Below are 9,114 nucleotides of genomic sequence, written 5' to 3'. Positions count from 1 at the left end.
AGAGAGAGAGAGAGAGAGAGAGAGAGAGAGAGAGAGAGAGAGAGAGAGAGAGGGTCATTTTTACCAAAGGTGACAAGGGGAAAGGATAAAATTTAACCTCAATCCTCACATTATACCATACTCAATACTTAAGTCAAAATGGATCATAGATGTAAACACAAAAGCAAAAACTACAAAATTTTAGAATATAATATTCTTAACCTCAGGGTAGGCAAAAATTTCTCAGTCATGACACAAAATCACTAACCTAGAAAGAAAAATAATATGGTAAATTGGGCTTGGAAAATACCAAGTGCTGCAGAATATGTGGAGCAAATGAGACCCTAATACAGGGTTAGAAAAGTGTAAAATAGTACAGTTACTTTGGAAAGATTTAATACTTTCTTAAAAAGTTAAACATACATTCACTGTGGTATCCAGCAAATCCACTCCTGAGTATGGGCTTAAGAAAAATAAAAACAGATGTCCACAAAAAGGCTTGTACATAAATGGTCATGTCAGTTTTATTCCTAGTAATCAAAACATGGAAACAACCTAAATACCTAACAAGAGGTAAATAGCTAAACAAAATGTGGTATATTAATACAATGGAATTCTACCTTACAATAAAAATAGTGAGTGAACTATTGACCACACGATGAGTGAATTGCAAAAGCATATACTGCATGAAGGAGGCCAAGCATAAAAAATATATCCTAAATGCTTTGTTTTATATAAAATTCAGGAGCATACGAAATTAATCTCCAGTGATAGATGCAATAGATCATTGTTTACCAGAGTCAATTAGGTATCCACAGAGAAAAAAATAAATATTGATCCCTATGGCATATCATATAGAAAACTCAATTCCAGAAGAATTTTAGACCCAAATCTGAAAGGTTAAAAAGATCAAGCTTCTGGAAAATAACACAGGAGAATAGATCTTTGGAGCAGAAAAATATTTCTTCAGCAGGATATAATAAACTACATATAAAGAAAAATATTGATTAAATGGCCTGCACTGAAATTAGGAACTTTACATAAAAGTCACTCTTAAAAGAGGAAACGTGAAACTACATATATGCACAGTCTGTATCATATATACTGACAAATAGGTTTCTAAAATATAAAAGATTTCCTACACCTTAAAGAGAAAATACATAATAAAAGGATAAGCAAGCAAAAGACTTGAAAATCACTATGCAGTGATTTAAGGAAAGTAGCTCAACCTGATTAGTCATTAGGGAAAAGAAAATTAAGACCACAATGAGACACCTCTACATACCCACAAGAAGAGCTAGAATTAAAAAGACTGTTAATACCAAGTACAGTAGAGAAAGGGAGCAGCAGTTCCTTTCTACAATGGTGCTGTATAAATTAATAGAACCACTTTGAAAAATTGTTTGGCAGTGTTTACTAAAGCTTACTTAACATGCATACATCCTATGATCTAGCTATTTCACTACTAGGAATATACTTAACCAAACTGCATCTTAAATGTGCACCAAAACACATATACAATAATATTTGTAATGTATTATATATAATAGTCAAAATCTGGAAAAAAAACTAAATACTCCTCAGACTGGATAAATGGTCTCATAATTATACAGTGAAATACTGTGCACCAATAAAAATGAACAGACTACTGCTAGCTACATACAATATTATGAATATCATGCATGAGTCTCACAGATACAATGTTGAAGAAAATAAGCTAGACAGAGTAGGAAACGAGACTGCTGGGTTCCATTTCTATAAAGACAAAACCAATCTATGGTGACAGAAATCAAATGATGGTTGCTTTGGGGGGTCATGACTGGAGGAGAACACAGAAATTTTCTGACGTGTTAGTATTTTTTGATCAGAGCAGAGGTAACAAGGATGCAATTATATGTACAAATGTTTTGGACTTTACACTTAAGGTTTGAGAACTTTTCTTTATATATGCTAATACTTCAAAGAAAATCTTTTACTTAAAAATGTAAGAGACTTTTGTGCACTTGTAGAGATAGTTTAGTATTAAGAAATTAATGTCTAGTTTAGCTGGCTTTTAAAAGAAATGTTGCGTGATATTTTCCTTTTAATCCCAAGAAATTAGTCTTCTTGTTATAAAAAATAAATCAACATTTTTTTAACGAGTCTCTAATCGTATTTTGCCATTTCTTATCATTAGATACACAAATTTATTTCTTGCCGTTGAACCATGTTATATGTTATGCTACTTCACCATATAAACATCCAACTGGAACATTTTTCTTCCCTAAGAATTTAAGTAGAAAGCATAGAATGGAAAATCTCAGATTAGTAAGTAAAACCATCACTTTATCCATGTTTTCTTCAAATCTTATTCTTAATTAATACTGAAGTTGCTGAACAATATTAGAGTTTTTGAAAAGGTTTACTACATTTCTACCTAGAAGAAGCGCAATGAATGCTGAAGATTGTTAACTATGAATTTACTACTTTAAAAATTCCTATATAAGTTTTTGTTTGTTTGTTTAATAGAAAGGAGTAGCCTGCTGGGGGCCTTTGCAAATAGAACCATGAATAAGGCAGTTTTATCCTATCTACAAGCTTCAATTTAAATAATTAAATTAGAAAAATTTAAAATATGCCTATAGCTTTCCTTCAATTCCTCAAAAGCGCTAGCCTGGTTATCAGAGACCTATGTTTGTTGCATTGTTTTGCTACTCTCAGGCTGTACAAACTATTTAAAACTAAATCATTCTAATTAGTAAGAGGATATGATAATAGAGAAATGTCTTAGAAGATTTCAGTATAGGATATTAGAATTCTCATGCCATTTACCGGAAAAAAGGGAAGTAATAGGATTTTCCTGATTTATAATACTTGGGGTTAGTTTTAACAAAATAGTTGCACCTCTAGGTTCATACTCAGTATATTTCATAATAAACTAAAGGTTAGATTACTAAAGTATGTGGATCTACAACACCCAATGACCTGTTCCTATGTAAAAGTCATTCTAGTTGCTTTTAAGTATAAAAAAAATGTATTTATGTTTATACCTCTACATCTACCCCACCTTGGCCTTCACAGCTGCAGGGCTAACTTTCTTTGGCAGCAATTCTTAGTTTCTTTCAAAGATTATTTGCTTTTTCCAGTTAGTGTGTGATAAGGAGAAGTCAATTCATCTTCTAAAATTATCTGATGTTATTTGCTGTATCCTGTCACTATCGCTATTTACAGAATCTACATAAGCTGTTACTCTTTCTTTTGATGTACTTAGAGATCTTGCCATCATTTTGTTCATTTACCTCAGCATATTATAATGAGTCTGCCTTTTCCATCCTAATATGCATAAGATTCATAATGTACCAGGGGGATCATTTTTCTCATCTCAATTTCTCTACGTGTGTTTGAGGTGTTCTGCACATTAAATTATACCATTATGGCTATATGATGTCTTGGTCTAGTTGTGCTACCAGGAAACCATACAAAACAAATCATGATAATATAAATCATAAACACAAAATCAAGAACAATGTATTCCAGACATTTCATGATACTAAAACGGTTAGAGAAGGATAGTTTTGTATTTCCTTTATGAGAAGGTTGGGGGAGTTGAATAAAAGTTTACTATCTGATGATTTATTTACATGTTATCTAATTCAACATAACCAATCTCTGTAAGGTAGGAATTAATTATTTCCATCATCTTGATGAAAGCACCATATTTGCTGACTGTCATCCAGTTTGAAAATGGTGAGACTGGTGGTTAAAACCATAACTCCTTGTCTGAAATTTCCCCACCTTTTGCCTTTGAGAAGCCTGCAATGTGAAATATCTTTATGGGGAAGGAGTCACAAACTTCTATGAAAGATAGTATTTCCTGAATAGGTGGATACTCCTATGGGGTGGAAATAAATTTTTATTGAAGCTACAATTCATGCAGTATTTAAGAAGTGGATGAAAAAATTTATTTCCAGCAAACGGGAGAGAATAAAGACTCTGAATAGCTAGACCATTCTTCAAGTCACTGAAAAGGAGAATATCTAACCCCTTAAAAAAAAAAATCACGGTTGGTTCATCAATTTATTTTTTAAGAACATCATGATCTTTCTTATATCTGACCTCTATGTGTGAAGTGCTGTTAGCCCATTAGTCTGTCTTACACCTACTCTTTCTTCAAATTCATCTTGGAGAACGTTCCATGCACATATATATTCCCTAATCCTCGCAATAGCCCGTAAAGTTGGTATTATTATCTCAATTTTCCGGATAGAAAAAAAAAAAACCTCATTGTTATTATAGATAGAAAAACACTTTTTTTTTTTTTTTTTGGTGATAGTACCAAATATCAAAGGCCTTAATTAATAAATTCTATTAAAAATAAACTCTAGGGCTTCCCTGGTGGTGCATTGGTTGAGAGTTCGCCTGCCGATGCAGGGGACGTGGGTTCGTGACCCGGTCCGGGAGGATCGCACGTGCCGCGGAGCAGCTGGGCCCGTGAGCCATGGCCGCTGGAACTGCGCGTCTGGAGCCTGTGCTCCACTGCGGGAGAGGCCCGCGTACTGCAAAAATAAATAAATAAATAAATCTAGATTTCCAACCTGGATACTTGCTAGAAGTTTAGATATTTTGTTGAGCTTTTTTCTCTTTACCTAAAGTATTAGAGAAAAATACTAAATTATGGCATGAGAAATGATACTTTTTCCTAAAAACCAAAGAGTCCTTTTGCAGAAAAATATTTACCTGCAAATTTTAGATTTTTGCATGCGACAGCTTTTAATAGTAATATGTAGTACCTTGCCTTTTTCTCACCACTAGAGTAAACACAAGATTTGTTCTTCGTTAAATCTTCACTGGATCAAGAGCAAATTAAAGTTGTATGAATATTTGATTGACAGATCTAATGCACAACAATCCCAAACAAGAAGTTCAAGTACTTATCAACTGCTGATGTGCTTGGGAGAGCAATTCATTCTGTGTCTCTGCTGGTTAAGCCAGCCTCCAAAAGTGTTATAACACATGGAGAAGCACATTAATAGTTTAAAAGGGGGGCTTTATACTCCTGAATTCAAATCTAGCTGCAATTTGCTGGCTCTGCGGTCTTGTGCAAATCAGTAAGCCTTATTTTGTCCCCTTTAACTCTCTTAAAAAGGGAGATAATGAGTAGATGAGCATGCATACTCCATAAATGGGTTTGGAATTAAGTAGGATAATGTGGGTGAAGTTCTTCCTCCACATTAAGCTACCCGCTTCTTCTTGCCAGGCTGCCTTGACTTACAATGCACCCTTTCCTTCCCCTTCCTTAAACAAATCCGCTCTCCCCTCAGGTCTCAGATTAGATTTTATTTCCTCAAGTTTTTCTTTAAAAAAATTGTTTAAAAAGCATGAGGCAGGGCTTCCCTGGTGGCGCAGTGGTTGAGAGTCCGCCTGCCGATGCAGGGGACACGGGTTCGTGCCCCGGTCTGGGAAGATCCCACATGCCGCCGAGCGGTTGCGCCCGTGAGCCATGGCCGCTGAGCCTGCGCGTCCGGAGCCTGTGCTCCGCAACGGGAGAGGCCACAACAGTGAGAGGCCGCATACCGCAAAAAAAAAAAAAAAGAAGCATGAGGCATCTATGAGGAGAAACAGTTTGACCATTTGATGCCTAAGGAGACAGGAAATTTCTAGCACTAAATAATATAATTTTGTACCTAATTAATAATTTCTATATTAAATTATTTCCTATAATAACCAGAATGGCTTCTTTCTCCTGACTAAGCCTTTATGGATACAATCCAATGTGTACATTCACCTGTTCTTTACCCACATTTTTAAAAGAAGCCTCTCCATTATCCGTGGTAACAAATTATGGAAAATATATCATAGTTCAGTAATGTGTCATTGGATGACATAAGGGTTGATCCTATATTCATAACCTGATGCAAAATTAGACAATTTAGTGGTTTCAGCCCATTCTGTGTTTATCTTTTTTTGGAAATCTATCTTTTTGGACGTTTAAAATTTTATCTTACCTGTAACCTGGTTTTTCTCATTATAACATATAAACTAATTTGATATAAAATAAAATCTGTTTATTATATATTTTCCCATTCTGAGGAAGTCTTCAAGGCTATAAAAGTATATATCATTCTCATTTCTTTAGACATGTTCTGACTATAATTTTTCAAACTGCCTATTTTATGAAATGCAGTAAAGGGAACTATAAATTAAATCAATGATTGATTAAGTGAATCATGCTGTCTTATCATTCAAGCAATAAAAGTCATAGTTTATAGAGCTTGACTCCTTTCTTCCGCACTTGGTGCCTCTAGGGCCTCTCACCTTTGTGGCCTCTCCCATTGCAGAGCACAGGCTCTGGACGTGCAGGCTCAGCGGCCATGGCTCACGGGCCCAACCGCTCCGCGGCATGTGGGATCTTCCCAGACCGGGGCACGAACCCGTGTCCCCTGCATCGGCAGGCGGACTCTCAACCACTGCGCCACCAGGGAAGCCCCTTTCTTTCTCTTTTATACAGTTGAGAGTTTAAGGAAGAAGTAAGAGGGTACAAAGAATTTCTTGTCTTACTCTTTTTCATTTTGAAATCATTTACATGCTTTTTATAATTTAATTTTAAATAAACCAATTTTAAATAGTGTATGCTTAAATGAAGAGGTTTTAATAGCAGGAATATCTTATTTCAAATACAAATTCTACCACATATTACCTCTGAAGTATCACCACATTGCATAAACTTGCTAATCCCAATTTCATATTCTGGGATATGAACATAACAGTCTGCATTTCATAAGTTTCTTTTAATGGAATACATGAAAAAAAATGCATGCAGCAGTATAGTTCCTACTTTACAGTAAATATTCAAATAATGACAGTTTCTTTGGAATTGATATTTTAACATCATTTTAAATGAAAATTAAGTACTGTTTTAAAAGCTGCCTTAACAGCTAATAAGACCAGTCTCAAGAGCTTAGCAAATAAATACCTATGCATATGCAAAATTTGAATTTTTTTTTTAAGGCTGAGTCAGGATGGTCACCTCTCCAACTGTCTGAGTAGGCTGGTCTTTGTAACCAGGGAAACAAATCTGATTGCCAGCTTAAAGAGAGATTTTGGAACTACTGTACAAAGAGAAAACATGGGTAAGTATTATTTCCCAATGCTTTTAATTCATTGGCTGTTATTAATTCTAACTGCTATTAACCACACAGGCCTTCCTCTAGCAGTTGTCATTCAGCAGCCAATTCCAGCTCAAGATGTTTCCTTACACTCTTCCCAAAAGATAGCAAATAACTGATAACCCCAGTCCTTTCTTGCATGCTAGTGACTAAGGTAGAAACTGTATCTAATATGAAGACCAATCAACAGCTGAGTTGAAAAGAACTAGTTTCAGAGAACATGCCTAGTATTACATGTTGAGTCTAGGATTTGATTTCACCTTAAACTTACATGCTAATGAGTTGGTCTAATACTGTTTCACGGACGCTGGCAGAAAACACAAGACTCCCAGGTCGGACACAAAGACTTTATTATGTAAGGCACAGCAAGGAGCATAAACATCAACATATTTGCATCAGTTCTGCTTGTCCCCAAATCCAACAGGGGAGCAGGGCATGAGAAGGCCCCAGACAACACTAGCACAAACAGTGGCATGTCTTAAAGAGAAAAACCCTGAGCTTGGGAGAATCCACCTTTCTATAGCAATCAGTAATTAATCCTCTTCTTTGAACCAGAGGGAGATACTACCTCATCCCTCAAGCTGAGTCTTAAGATCACAACCCTTATGTACACTTGGAAAAAGCCCTTCCGAATCTAACCTTTTGAGTAACATGACCCTCAGAAACAGCCCAGGTAAAGAGTAGACAGGGCCTTTTATTCTTGGCACACCTAGCAAGACATAGAACGTGAAAGACCAAGACCCTTGGGTATCTCCAAACAATATCCAACATTTAGTCCTACTTTACCTTGGCTTCTAGCAAATTTCTAAATGATTTTACTACTCCATTGGCCGCTTCAATTAACCTAACTAACAGAAGCTACACCCAAATCCATTCAATTTGTCACAGCATTTACTTAACAGGATAAAAAGGAGAATGATGGCAACCTGCAGTACTGACCTCAGTCACGTCCTCAGGATCTCAGACTCAGTCAACTGTGAATATATTCCAGCAGGATCAGCAAGTCGTATTTTAGGTAGTCAGACTGTAGTCTAAGGTCAGGTCTATTATCCATTATGAACCATGCAAGGGAGTGGCAACTGACTTGCTGATCTTTGATGTCATTGCCAATAAGTACAGGGGGCAATACATGGGCTAAAAAAACAAGCTCTATCTGCAATGGAAAGACATTTAATGGTCTGTCCCTGATCTCCCACATACAAACATATAACCCAAATGTACACAGGTCGCCCCTGTTCTAGATATGTTCTTAAATCTAATGTGGAACATTATAACAGTTTGTTTAAGACACATGGGCAATGTCTAGAAGTTGTAGCCTCAATCATCATATATGACACAATTCAAAGGCACTTAGACATCAAGAAAAGACTATGAATTTGTATCAACCAAGCTGAAACAGACTGGGCCATATTTTTGTAGACATATGAGGGAGGGCATCCCTGTTCAGGAGTTCACATTGATAGCATCAGGAAGTAGAATAGTTCAGAACTGTTCATGTCCACATGGGTGTCTCTGTTTTTACAGTAAAGGGTCAGATTGCCCATGGTAGATGTTGCATTACTCAGGCAGACCCTATGATGGTTTTATCAGGTTTCAGTGTTATATCTAGGTGACAAAAGGAGCATTTATTATTCCCCTTCCTTGCAACTTCTGAGATCTAAGGTGTGTCACACCCAGGTGCCGGAGTTGCCCACTTGCTATTCACGAAATTAGTGTGTCCCACCCCAGTGTTATAAATATACCTTTTCTCTAATCATTTTCTACTCATACCAAAGCTTTTGTCTGGGGGGTCAGGTGCAAGTGGAATAAGACTGATTTTGTAAAATTTACAAAGACCCATTATATTTCTCACCTTGGTCCAAAGGGACAAGGAAGACGTGTGGAGCAGTGCACTCACTAGTATAGTCCGTGTCTTTATGACCTAAGACCATGTAAGTCAGAACAAAAGAATCCAAGTGGCTGAACCAAAATTAAATTTGAATTCTTTAGG

The sequence above is a fragment of the Aethalodelphis obliquidens genome, unplaced genomic scaffold (assembly GCF_003676395.1).
Source record: "Aethalodelphis obliquidens isolate GAN/ISIS:26980383/991018 unplaced genomic scaffold, ASM367639v1 scaffold6, whole genome shotgun sequence".
In the NCBI taxonomy this organism is placed as follows: domain Eukaryota; kingdom Metazoa; phylum Chordata; class Mammalia; order Artiodactyla; family Delphinidae; genus Aethalodelphis; species Aethalodelphis obliquidens.
The sequence above is the reverse complement of the archived record's forward strand: the minus strand, read 5'-3'. Positions refer to the sequence as shown.